At 38.3% G+C, this 14,256-nt stretch overlaps 1 long non-coding RNA gene across 6 annotated transcripts in view; it reads left to right on the top strand.

Moving 5' to 3' along the window:
- Positions 1–14,256, top strand: part of LOC107206516 — a 112,783-nt gene that overhangs the window by 1,811 nt on the left and 96,716 nt on the right. For all 6 annotated transcript variants that reach the window (XR_004498155.1, XR_004498157.1, XR_004498154.1 and 3 more), the window contains exons 2-3: positions 695–767; positions 1,095–7,062. This is a non-coding gene — a long non-coding RNA (uncharacterized LOC107206516). The remainder of the gene's footprint in view (positions 1–694; positions 768–1,094; positions 7,063–14,256) is intronic.

Raw genomic sequence — 14,256 nt, 5'->3', positions numbered from 1 at the left:
TATATGGGTGTATAGGGATATATATGGGTGTATATATATATATATGGGTATATATGGATATATATATGTATATAGGGATATATATATATATATATATATATATATAAAGTCCAGTATAAAAACCCTATTATTAAGACCCAAAGGAGGGCCACAAGAATGCTGAAGTGTCTGGAGGTGAAGCTGTAAGAGAAGTATCTCAGGCCAGGTCAGTTCAGCCTGGCCAAGAGGAGACTGAGGGGAGATCTCAGTGCAGCTACAGCTTCCTCAGGAGGGGAAGAGGAGGGGCAGGCACTGATTTCTTCACTCTGGAGAGCAGTGACAGGATTTGAGGAAATAGTTTGAAGCTGAGGCAGGAGAGATTTAGGTTGGGTATTAGTAAAAGGCTCTTCACCAGAGGGTGGTTGGACACTGGAAGAGCTCCCCAGGACAGTGGTCACAGCACCAAGACAGACAGAAATCAAAGAGTGTTTGGACAATGCTCTCAGATTCTGGTGTGACTCTTGGGGTGTCCTGTGCAGGGCCAGGAGCTGGACTCAATGATCCTGATAGGTCCCTTCCAACTCAGCATATTCTGTGTTTCTATGATATCAGCCTAATTTATAATAATAATAAAAAAGCACTTTAATTATACTTTAAAACCAAAGTTTGTTACTGTATCTTTCTACTAACCAGTTCAATTTTTTTAATCTCTCAGTAACAGGAGAGGATTACATTTGATTTTAGCAGAGTACAGTGTGAAAACTGAGCGAAGAAGCTATTTCTAGAAGGTAAGTTGAGAATGACAAATTCTTTCACATTTGATTACAGACAGAAAATATTTTTCCTCCTTCATGAAGCTTTTTGCCCTATATCCTCAGTAGGAAACACTGCTTCCAGTGAACCTTTCTTCTTTCTTCTCCTTCATCTCACATTTTGAACCTTTCTCCAGCTCTTGTGAGGCTTGGATGCCAACCTGATGGCTTTCCCAGAAGGGTACTTTTGAAAAATGCAGTAATTTCAGAATACACATAAGCAATTCACTGTACTTTAAGTGTCTTCTCTTAAATGATTAAGTATTTGATATCAGCCCTCCCTTCATATTTTCTGTTTTCTAGAAAGCAGCATGTGTAACAGCAATAAGAGTAAGAATCAGTCTTGCCCTTTTAACTCCAACTCCATCTGCTGATCACTCATATGAGAGTTCTAACATCAGAGCTGCTTCCGAGCATTGCTGAAGATGTGGAAGAGTGAAATCTTTTTTGTCAAGCCTCCAAGACCAAATAGCACCAGAGATGAAATTTTGAATATGTTGGTAACACTGCTCTATTGATCTCAAAACACTTTACAAACATTAACTAATTAAGCTTTAAAAAAACAAAATAAGTTTGCATTAATGACACCCATTTAGCAGATCAAGAAGTGGAGGTAAACAAAGGGTAAGTGAAATGTCCAGTCAAGTGATGAGTGAAGGTCAGAGGAAGGTCTCCTGTTTTCTATTTGTTCCGCTTTTATTGTGATCTCATTGAAAAAAATTTTGCAGGGGAGCTTGCAGCCATTTCAGTTTGAAACATTTGGACATTTTATCACAATCTTGAGCTTTTCTTACAAGTATCAAGGTAATATAAAAGCTCATAAAAGTAATAAACGTTTTCAGGCTCTCTGGTCCAGCTTTGATTTTCAAAAGGCAATTTCTTATAGTGGAATGGGGCCAGGAGTGGTTGTGGGGTTTTCTGTGTTGTGAGCCTTTTTTTCTCATTTGTGTTTTTCTGGTGGTGCTAGATGGACAGAAAAGTACCTTAACCTTCAAAATGGGAGTCCCTTCATGTGGGCTTTACACTGATGTCATGCATCTATCCCACCCTTCCTATGGGAGGACTAGGGCCTTCTCAGGGGATTTCTCTGCTCTGGTGAGCACAGCCAGTCTGTGAGCCTCAGGGGCTCTTACAGAGTAGAATGGCTTAGAGTCAGTGGAGCAACCCTGGATTAAAATCAGTGTTAAAAATTGGGGGATCAGGCACACAGTAAGTGAATCATACAGAGCAGTGCTGACCCGCACAGAGAATGATGGCTTAGAACAGATTCCTTGGAGACCTTAGGTTATCCTTGGAAAGGGAGGCCTCAAAGCCAAGCCTTATACTTTCTTAATGGGTTTCATTAGGAAGAAATAAAAGGAACTGGAAAAAAAGAAAATGTAGCTTAAAAAGGAACAGCTTCGGTACAGTCTAAAATTCGTTCCATTTTTCAATAAAAGAAGCCAATGCTGCCTTGAAATTCATGTCCCTTCAAAGTTCAAGGAGGCCTGTATTGTTGGCCTGCTCAGTCAGAACGCTCCAGCCACTTATTGTATGTGGAATGCACTCCAGGGAGTGACTGAAAAAATATGATTTAGTGAAAGCTTGTACCCAAAACACATCATTGGCCTCTGATCTCTGAACATTTAAATATTTCAAGCTTACAAGCGGACGCTGTCACGAGGACAGACCCTGATCCCTAGCTGATTCTAGAACATCTGTTGAGGCATTTACCAAGTTAATAGATTAGCTATGAGAATCAGGCAGGTGTTTTTCACCAAAGCCAGAAAACATCAAAATCAGATTGCCCTCCAAGTCTTTCAGCACAGGCAATCGAGTTAGAATGACTCATAGAGTCTAACAGATAATAAAACACACATAACATTTGCTTTAAGGTACAGGTGGGGATATTTTGTACTGCACTTAGGAGAAAGAAAAACTAACTCTATTTGGGAATAGAGTAATTGAATACAGATGGGAGGAGGCAAATGAAAGAATTTAGCAAATATCTCAGTGGAATAGCTAATGGGAACGAGACAGAATAGGAAATTAAAAATTATTCGAAGCAGATGGACCATTCTTTGAGTTTTTTAAAATTTATTAGGGCTGCGAAAAAAATGTGTCTGTTTATTTTCCACGGCCATGAAATTAATGACTTGGTGAGTTGTGCTTGTGCAATTTTATGACTGCCATGTCATTTGTCATAATTTGGGTTCTGTTTGATATGGATTTATGAATATTTCCTCCCCCCAGCATGATTTATGGGTGTTGGTCATATGTGAATTAGACTGTCACCTTTAGTATGAAAAAGTACAAATGACAGATTATAAAAAAAAAAAGTGCTCAAGTCCTTAGTGCTGGAAAGCAGAGTTCACGATTCCCTGCTCTGCTTCTTCATTGGAAGTTTTTGTTTGGAGCTGACGATTAAATGTTTGGACTTGAGTCAAGCATATGGAAACATTGAGAGGGCTTGAATAGATCTGAACTCATCTGAACTTCACCTGTGAAACTCAGCTTGAGTCATCCTTTCCTTGTATTATGCATTGAAAATAAAAAATCTGTATGCTACTTGCTGTAGGAACAACTGATTTACTGTACCAGAGCAGCAAGTTGGCCTTGAAAATTTGCTGTCCTGCTTCCAGTAGTGGCTAGCTGTGGTGAAGCTTCCATGAAAAGTGGAAATAATCTTACACAGTATGTTCAGTTACGCAGCACTGCATAGTTGAAAGAGTGAAATGAAAGGACATATGAAACAGGCTGGATTCCTGTAATAATAATAGTATTCTAGGTTTAGATCCAAAGCACTAACTTTTATACTAGCTGTTATCACTTCCATGAAAACTACTACTCTTTGCTCTTTGTTTTGCAATGTGTAGCAACAGCATGCATGAATTTAGGACAGGAGAAGCACAGTTGCTCCTGGATTAGAGCCACATGACTTCAAGCACGGAACTATGGCACCTAAGTTATTACCTAGTCACCCAAGGATCCCCCATTGATGCTGGAAAGTGACATGCACCTCCAGAGGCTAATTCCACCCACGTGTCTTCATCCATTGGCTAAACAGACAGAGAAAAAATGAGTACCCCTTCCTCATTTAGTTCCCCAGTTTGGTCTAGAAATTCATGTGGGAGGAATTAGAGGCCAGCATGGGATACAGCTTTAAAAAGAAGAAACAATACACCTTGCGTGTCAACATGGCATTTCCAAGCATCTTGCATCCTGAGCAGCGTTTCCTTTATGAGGGATACAAATTCTACAGTTCTTAGACAGCTGTATGCTGAAGCCCATTTACTGAGGCCCAGACAGCACTGCTTTTCCAGTGGGAGGCTGATAATTCTTACTGAGTATCTCTGCACTTGTGGAGAAAGGATGGTTACTTTACAGGGAACCACCAGGGCAGTCTCTGCATGGCTTTCTAGCACCTATTACCTCTAAAGCTAACTGAGCTCCTCTTTTTTTTTTGCTTGGTTATTTTAATAGTCAAGCAAGAGCCTGCATTAGCAGGTCATGTCTGCTGTTTTGATGGTAGCTGAGATGCTTTACATGGTGATATGCAGCTGCACAGAACTGGACTACCTTGAAAAATAAACCTGGATCATTTGTATTTGAATTAAAGTCCAGTAATTGTAGAATCATAGAACCATTTAGGTTGGAAAATACCTTTAAGATCACTGAGTCCACCATTTTGATTACTCATCAGGAAACCCGCACAAATTTTGGAGAAAGCTGGGCTCGTCAATTGTAGTATATTGATATGCATCAGAAATATTTTATTTGCTTTGGCTGATGAAGCTTGTATTCGCCTAGCACATCTAATCAGCCTATTCCTATGCTCCAAAGTTACTTTCACAGAGTAAAAGTAGCTGGTCTTTAAGTTGACTTGCAGATCCAAAGGGCAAATTTTTCATAAGATAGAAAACTGAAAAAAATTTCAGTTTCAGTCAAGTTAAATATTTAATTTAAATAAAAAGAAAATGTGCTGTTTAGGACTTACTTATGTTAAATAAGTTTTTTTCCTGACTTGAAAAATGATTCTGAACAAGCTCTTTATGAATCTTCTTTTTCAGAAATAGTTTTTTTTAATTACCGGAAGTCAATAATTTCAATTCTTTTCCAATATTTCAGGGTGGTTTTTTCTGCCTATATGCTAATTAGGAAAATGAAGCAAATTTGCAGAACCTTTCAAGAAGCCTGCATTTATGCCCTCCATTTTTTTAAAATTTTTTTGTCAAAGCATTGAGCCTAGATTAATTCTCTTAGTTACTTTTCTATTTTCTCACTCACTGGATGGATTGTCTTGTAAATTTTGCAGTATGTTTCACCGTATTTTGAAGTCAGTGAAACACAAAATCCTTTTCTGTAAAAACAATTATACTAGGTTTGGGGTGGAAAGAGGAGAATATGAGCTGTTGGATAACAGTAGTGCTCTCACTGAGCTTAGATTGAAGCTGTTTCGCTGTATCTGGCACTTAAAAGGCCAACCTGCTCCTACCCTGTTACCATAAAGAAATTTGCCAGGAAGGCAGGTGTCTAACTATACAGGCAATCAGATTACAGAGCAAAGTAATCATGATTTCCGATTTTCAGCATAGGTTGCCACATTAGCACATGTACTTTGGAAGAGAGGGAGAAGTAATCACAGCAAGATAAGGACAAGGGTGGAGATCATTTGAACCAATACAGTTATAATAGGGTAGTAAATTTTATTTAGCTTTTATTAAACCATTTTGTTTCTTTTATACTAAAAATAGGGTAAAGCTATCTGAAAATGAGAAAATTCCCGAGTTTGCTTTCATTTGTTTTTAAGAGTTACTGAAACGAAGCAGTGTGTTTCTTGGGAGGCACCATTTGCACACACATGTCTGCAACTCTCAGTGAGTCACAGCTGCAGAGTTTCTTTAAGGCATGCATGCTTGGCTTTGACATGTTGAGATTTATGGTGAGATTTAAGTTCTTGTACCAATGGTGACGTTTCCTGAATAGTTTTCATCCAGATGGTCTCCAAGAGGATAAGGTTTAACAAGATTTATTCACTGAGAGGGGGCAATGTGAATTAAAATTACAAGGGGTACTGTATATACACTAATTCTTTGCCATTCACTGCCTCATGAAATGTAGAAAATCCTTGCTCTTCATTCCCCCCAAACGAAGTTAAATGGAGTTGCTTCTTTCAACATACTGTTCCACTCTGAGCAGATTAGGGCTCTGGCAAACAAGTGCTATTAATTTTGCTGGGGTGGAGGAAGGGGTTACTGCCCTTATTGTCTACCCTGCCACTTTGCCACAGACTTCCACCTTACTAGTGGAGGCAGCAGATGTAAGCAAGTGCCAGTTTATCAATTGTTACAGTTTGCAGACCATTGGCAGTTAAAATTAATGTGCTGGCTCAGAGCTCTATGGGTGAAGGCTGGACCATATCGCTTTCTGATGGCTCTGTTTCAGCTTCTGGTGGGGGACTGCTGCAGACAGCTGGGAGAGGTAGCCTCTTAAGCCATTATCACTAAATCCAGCACAAGATCTCTGAGTGAGCTCCAAGTCTTCAGCCTTTGAGAGCCATTAGGTCTGCTCGCACTATTTGGGGTCCTGAGGCTGTATTTTCAATGGGTTACTTAAAATGAGTGGAGCACCAACAGTTTGTGCAGGCTGAGTATCTAGGCATGCTAATTCAGGTTATGATTGCTGAACCTAGATTTTCTGGAAAATTATACATATTATAAATGAAAGAATTGATGTCATTTCATACTAAAACCTTGTAGGTTTTTATAAGGCTATTGACTCACAGTGAAACAATTCAGCATGTGCTTAACGGCTGCAAGGTAAGTATCTTCATTGAAGAAAACTAATAGGTAATGATGCCATGCTTAAAGCTAAACCATTTATAAGCATTTTGTTGGACAGAGTTTTATTGTTCAGGTTTTTCTTTTAAAAATACTGTGAAGTGACTATGGAAGCTATAGAATTAGAGGCTTATTCAAGTTCTGCTTAAAAAGAAGTTAAGTCAAGGTATTAGAGGTCAGTGTCCTTTACCCATTTGCCATTTTTCTCATTTGCAGCCTGTTTTGTCCCCATATCTAGAAGTATTGGGAGTATCTTAGCTGTTAACAATTTAGCTTCTTTAGCAGGATCAAGACATTTCAGTTTGAATATCATATCAAACCAAAACTTGAATGACAGAAGGCAACAAGTTCATCCTAGAGGAGCATTTCTAAGAAGACAGAATGTCCTGCTTGACAACAAGAAAAAAAATAATTGACAGCATATTTCCTTAACCACTTTGAGCATGTTCAAGGTTGGTGGGGTTTTTTATTATTTTACTTTTCTATCACATATTATTTGCAGAAATATATTTAATTCATTGCCGGTTGCCAGTTGAGCTCTAACATAAGAGCTTCACAATCAATGATTGGTCTTGAGTCCTTCAGTGTCTGATTTGTCAATCTGTGATTCTTTTATTTTTGAAAGGTAGCTACTCAGTGTTTCATAAAATTGTCTGCACTTCATATTGTATCAATTTCAGCAGTTGGAAGTACAGGTACTGAAAACTCACTAATTGCTTTTATAAAAATGGGCTGGTGAACAATACATTTTTAAAACAACAGGAAAATAAAAAGGGAAAACAATTTGTGATTGTTCTTTATGTCTAAGAATGGACAGTCTGCGTAAGATGTAAAAGAGTTAGTAATGAAAGAGTTAGTAATTGTAATGAAATAGACCTCACTCTATTGTAGCAAGTTAAAAATGTGCCTCTTGCCACAGAGCTTGCATTAATATTGTTTGAGAGAAGTAGCATCAATGCACTGTAATAGACTTTTATTAATAGGCCAGAACAGTCATCAGTCTCTGGGCTGGTGTGATAGCTGAATACAGTGAACATGAGCATCTTGACAAGCAAGTAGCGAAATCTATCAATCACTTTTAGCATGAAGATGCTGTGATAATTTGGTTTACACTGGTAATAAAATATGGATAAATAAAGTGTTCAAAGCCATGGAAAATGTAGGGTCCATAGTGAATATCCTATGAAATATAAAAGAGGGCATCACCATGAATTCATCTAGCTGTGTAGACTGAGATCATTATTCTCTTGACCCATCTTGCTATTTTTAGAATAAAATTCATGCATTTTTCAATCAGCACTGTTCAATGGTAAAATCACTCCAAGGCTTAAAGCCTAGGCTGGATTCTTTTCCTGCTGTGCTCATGTGCAAGGATGTTCAGTGTCTTTCCTATTGATGGTGCTGATGCCCTCGGCATGGAAGTGTGGTGGCAATATTTAGTTTGTGCTAGTCACTTTTTCTTTCCAGTATTGGCCAGGTAAAGATTGGGGTGTGCTCTGCTTCCTTTCATGCTGCTCTGTGTGGGTGATTGGCTCCATTTATTTCAGTGGAGTTACTCTAAGTTTACAGTTTAAGGAAATACAAACTTCCTGGTCTAGTGGCTTTTGGTGTTAATGAGTCAAAGTCTCCTGGACTGAGAAATGATCTTTCATGTGACTTCTGAGAAAAATAGTCTCAATTTATTTTTTATTTTTTTTTCTGTTCTAGGGTATTGTCACAGGCAAGACAAACCTTGTGTAGTGAGAATCCATTGCATTTACATCAAGTTTCAATCTCTTTATAATTGCAGGTTAATCTATACTTTAGCATAATGAACAACATGGCCTAGTCTGTCACTAACCTGTCCCACACTAGATGGCACCTAATTATTTTTTATTATTTTAAGAAAACGAGTAAATTAATTTCCCGCAGAAGTGATAGTTTGTCGCACTATCAGCACTGAACTGATGTCTTTGTGCTCGACTGTGGCACAGCCTGCTCCGGCGGCAGCAGAGAAGGCTTCTCCTGCCAATGTGCCTCCACCCTGGCCTGTAGTGGGGGAGAGGTAACTTTGCTTCCTATGCTTCATTTAATTCTTGGCGCTGTCTGCTGAGAATGGCAACGGAGTTGCCAGTTGTGGCATGCAGTTTTATTGCTGGGAACTGAGCCAGAACCACCAATCCATTTTGCACAGACAGTGAACAGCAATGGTAAATACTTCTTCTTCATTACTAACCTTAGATGGATTTGAACTGAAGATTTGGAGGTGAAAGACTGTCTCCCATTCCTTAATCCCCTTAACATTTCAGTCTGCCTCGTAAAATTTTCTAAAACTAAATGTAAACCTTGTATATAAAATGAAATCCATAGGAGAAAAGAAAATCCAGACTGAAGACTGAGACTGTTTTCTTCTTCAGCAAGCTTCTTTGCTAGTAATGACCCTGGAAAATTGTTCTCTGATTATTCTCTTGAGAGATTACTCTAATTTCTTGCTGCTGTAGATGGCCATATGATCAATTGTCATCAGTTACTGCCTGATGATGGGTCATTACTTACCGGTGCATACTTGGGGGAAAAACACATGCGACTTCCATTAGGAGGCAGAGTGCACCTACATCAAATATGAAGTACACACTAAGTTCTTATTAATAGCATTTCAAGACTGTCCTCCTAAAATTCCTACCATAGAAGCTGCCTTCATAGTGGAAGAACTGAAAATATGAAAGATTTGCAGCTTACAGCCAGGCAAATGAGTAGTCCCCTAAGTAAAACATCTGATTTTCAGCTGAGCATTTCAATAACAGATCAGTTTTATTTAGAAAGAAAAGTAAAGCTCATACTTGTCTGCTCTTCGCTTCAGGACTTCCTTCCTAGCTTAATTAATTAAATTAAATTAAGGTACAGCCAGTATAAATATTTCCTTCTTGTTCCATTTAAAAGTTAAGAATGCATGTATTGCATTATGGAAAATGCTGCATCTCATGGGTACTGTATTGGCCAGGAAGTTTAAATATCTTCAAGGATATGGAGATTATTTCAGTGAAAGTTTAAAATATATTTCTTTAATATTTGCTAAACTTCTTAGCAGAAATTCAAATCAAACAGGCCTTCAGCTGAGTAAACTACTGAGAACTGAACAAGGTAAAGCAAGCACAGTCCTGCTGCGCTGAGTGGCCTTTTGAATGGATTCTGCAAGGGCAACCTCTTTCCTATAAAGGTGAAGACAGTTTCTGTCTAAATCACAGGGATTTTCATTTAGGCTTTCAAAGTGAAATCTAGCAGACCAAAAGGAAGAAAGTTAGAAAAAGGTGAAATTGGAAGAAGCAGTTGATATTTTGTCCCAGTAAATGGAGAGCATTGAAATATTGAGAGAAAGGTTTGCCTGAGATTTAGTCTCATCTAGTCATGTTGCTGTGTGCACCCATCTGGCACTGAATGTTGCTGGGTCTGGTGCATGCTGTTGTAAACTAATAGATATGCAAGTGTTTTGGGAGTAGGATTGGTTTTCATGTTTCCCCCACTTCCCCAAAATACCATGTGTGGAAGACCTCTTAAGAAGAAGTCCTAAAGGAAAAAAAGAAAAAAAAAAAGGCTCATCCTCTGAGTAGTGCTAATTTTTACCTTTTGTGCAAACTGCAACTAAAGGCACTGGTGAGTAATCACAAGCACAGATTTTTATCCATGAAGAAACCAAGGACTATGCAGAAGTGTGCAGGTTACTGGAATAACTTCATTAGAAAAGTTATTTGAAATGGCTAGCAGACTGCTTAGTTTTAACTACCTCAAAGTCAGTTTTGAAATTCTGTAGGCATGGAAGGGAGTGGTCAGTTCAGCCCTCACACTCCTCACGAATGCAGGTGATACCAAGGTTCATTAGAGAGAAGGCTGGAGTTCAGAAGCTTTCAATTGACTGGCTTGGGTTGACTTCAGTCTCTGAGCTGTGACAGTCTGAGTCCTTACCCAAGACCCTGCTGGAGCCTGCTTTGCTCTCAGGATTTGAGTTACCTGGTTTAAGCTACTTGGAGTATGTATCCACCTCTGGATTACAAGGGAGTTATTACAAGGGAGTTATTACAAGAGAGTGAATCAAAACTGCAAACATTTTGCTTGAAATATTTTTCAGTTCTGGCCTGCTTTCTCATCATGAATTGGCCCTGGATGGTTACTTGTAATATACTGTTTAACACTGGAATGTACATTTTGGGAAAGGATCTCTTTGGGAAATATCATGGTCTCTTTACACCTTCCAAATTCTATTCCCTGTGTTCATTGATATATATTTATTATGTTGCTTGGGTTCAGATGGGGAATTTTACAAAGGAATTTTGAGCCATAATTCCATTGAAATACAGGGAGAGCTCAATACCCCCTTCACTTGTGTTATAAAACTGTAGGTAAAGTTTGCAGACAGTTCAATTTGAAGTCACTTAGGGCTATGTAGATGCCAGGTGGAATTACCAAGGGTTCCCAAGGTGGTCAAAGGTCTGATGTCCACTGAAAGACAAGTAGGATTTAGGATCCTCTCTTTAATCTTCGGTTGCTATGTTATTTCTTCAGACAATGAAGTGTGTTTATAAATTTCCCCCCAAGATTACCCACCCCATTTCCCAGTGGCAACTGAAACAGAACAGCAGTTGCCATTGCACATTTCTCTCTGGCACCATCTAGTGATTCCAGAACTATGCTTCCAAGCGCTGCTCTTTCCTACTGCTGAACAGGATGTGCTCTCCTTTGACAATCTTAAAATTCAGATCAGAGCAGATGTCACTCTCATGAAAAGAACTCACCTACGAGCAATGGCTGCAAAGCCTTTTGGGAGAAAGCTTTGTACTATGGCTCTTGTACTAACAGTTTAAATTCACAATTCAAGGTGCAAAACTGCCAAAGCACATAAAAAAATAAAGTGAAGATCTTGTTATAGATATTTTGTTACAGTAAGAATCAGGAATGGGTAATGTCTGTTTTAAGACTGTCATAGTCTTTGAGCATCTTTTCTAGTCCTAATAAAATGGCTGAGAATGAAATGAGCATACTTAAATTATAGAATGATTCAAGGCATCATGTTGTTAATAATGTAGAGAAATGAGATATAAAAGCTTTTACTCAAGCATACCCTAAAGCAAATTTAAGTAGAGCACACAGCTATGATGCTGATTGTTTTCACAGGTGTTGGCACCATATGAATTAAATGAAGAAAAAAAATGGTGAAACATTTATGACTCATTAGAATTATGTGGTTTTTTATCCTGTTCTAACAACTGAAAAAAGGTGTAATTTACATTTGCAGCCAAATGGCGTGAAGTAACATTATACTTTACCGACATGAAAAGAGGAGACTTCCAGATGACTACTATTCTGAACTTCTCTAGTTCTCAAATCCTGGATTTTCAGTTTCTCATGTGGAATTTGAGAACAAATATTATTGCCCTATTAAAACAAACAAACAAAAAAAGAATTCAGAAAGAAATATGGTAACTTAAAATCTATAGAACATGTGGTTTCAAGGAATTAAGGGCCATTCACTGGATGCAACACCTTTACAATCAGAATATTTTCCTTTTCATCAAGAATACACTTGATAGATCCAAAGAGACCCATATCCATGTTTGGTTTCTTGTTTTTTTTAAAGAAACTCTTTATCCTCCTTTCCTTTCCCCTTTAATTCTTCTCCTTTTTTTTTTTTTTTTTTTTAAATCAGATATGTTTTGTTGTAGATCTTTTGTAGTTTGTTGTACATCTTAAATATTTACATGAAGGAGATATTCTGACAGGCTCATCTATTGCAGGAAATCAAAAAATAAACAAATCCATGTCTACAGTATTTTAGATCCTGGTTTCCTGAGCTCCTAAGTGTTTGTTTTTCCTATTGTAAAAACCTGCATTGAAATACATTCAAAATGGAGTTCACATGGCAGCTTTCAGGCAACATCTAGTGTTTTAACAAAGCCATAATAATAACCTCAGCTTCCCATACACTGTGTAGTTGGCTGAAAAAGAAAGCAGCTGATTTATCAGAGCCTCCATGCTGTAGATGAGTCTTCAGAAAAGAACATGTTGTACTTTGCAACTGAGATGTTTTGCAAACACCTAATAAACCAGAAAAAGAAAGTTTTATTGGGCTTTATGAGCACATTTTTCTCCTTTCACCAGAGCACCAAACCCAGTTTGTAATCCTACTTTCATTTATTTCATTCTCCCCAGAAATTTCTCATAGCAGAAACTCGCACAATTTTGGCTGCCTAATTTGCATCTCATGGCATACAGTATCTCTTTAGGAGGTGAACTATTAAAAATACATTAGCCTGGTGTGGATGGTAATGGGCCAAATGCTGCCGGTTTTGAAGGCAATCTGGGAAGCCTCATGCTCTCTCTCCTCTTTGATAGCTGTGCAAGCAAGTTGTTTGCTTTTTCTGTCCTTGGACTTTCCAAGTTCTAGCAGCAGATGTAGGTGAGATTATTGTTCTTCTCAAAGCCTGAATTGAAAAAAGCACTTTTCTTCCCTTCCAAGCTTGCTCTAATCTTTAATGTTACCCTTATTTCTGTTCTGCCAGAACTGTGTCCTATTAGCATCCAAAAATGTTACACATAACTTTGGCTTGCTTACAGAAGATGATCCAACCACTAACATTTGCCTTCTGTAGCTGAATGCTGAAAGAAAAAATAATCCACATTTGAAATGTGAGACTTTGCTGCTGTCAGTTTCTGGAGTTGATTATTAGGACTGTGATTTTTATCTACTCACTTGTACAGTAATTAAAAGCAATTCCCTCATCAGTTATCATCCTGCAAAGCCAGCTTTTAAGCACTGCTTGATGTACAGTTTATTAACCTAAGCCCATGTTGAGGGAAAGGTGACATAGTTTAAAAAGTAAGAATGAACACATCTGCTCTGAAACAAAGAGCTGAATGTAAAATAGATGCTTACTGTTAAACCAGAAAAAACGGCAATGTGATTTTAATTGGCAAAGTAGGAGTAATTACCTGGCTTGGGCCAGGTGTACCCTTTCATTCTGTCCACTCCCATCTGTGTCTTTTTTACATGGATTATTTTCTGTGGGGATATATCTTGTCATGATGGGGTAGGTGATTAAGGAATTAAGAAGGAAATCAGGGAGTCAATATCTTGCATGCTGAAGAGGAAGAGCTATTCAGCTGCCTGACAACCTTTGCCACACCTTCTAGCAGGCATTGATGATCATATATGATTATCAGTGTCAGTTCCAATTCAAAGATATTTGATGTTAACTGGATACTGTGCCTCTAGTTGCCAATGTTGTAACTTAGGGCATCTTTATTCCAGGAAAGAAATGTAAAATAATAGGCAAAAAAAGTGTATGATATTTATCTGTGATAACTTTTCTCAGTGGGTGCTGGAGACAAGACATTAGGGTGAATGAAGGCAGACTGAGAGTGAGCTTAACTATGGATCTATCCCACTGGACTTCTCTTGACTACTGAAAATGACTGACATGGAATCAAGTATTAGAAAGCAAAGGCATTGAGAGAAGAATATTGAAATATGCACCTAAAGCACCAGTGTGGGGATGCCTGAGAAAGGGGAGCAGAAACAGCTCAGGATGTAAAGATGCAGACTGCACTGTTTACTGATGGAGTTCTAGTGTATCCAGAAAGGGGAAACAATGAGGTGAAAATCTGCTACTGACTCT

The sequence above is a fragment of the Parus major genome, chromosome 6 (genome assembly GCF_001522545.3).
Source record: "Parus major isolate Abel chromosome 6, Parus_major1.1, whole genome shotgun sequence".
NCBI classification, from domain to species: domain Eukaryota; kingdom Metazoa; phylum Chordata; class Aves; order Passeriformes; family Paridae; genus Parus; species Parus major.
This window is presented reverse-complemented; position numbering and strand designations above follow the sequence as displayed.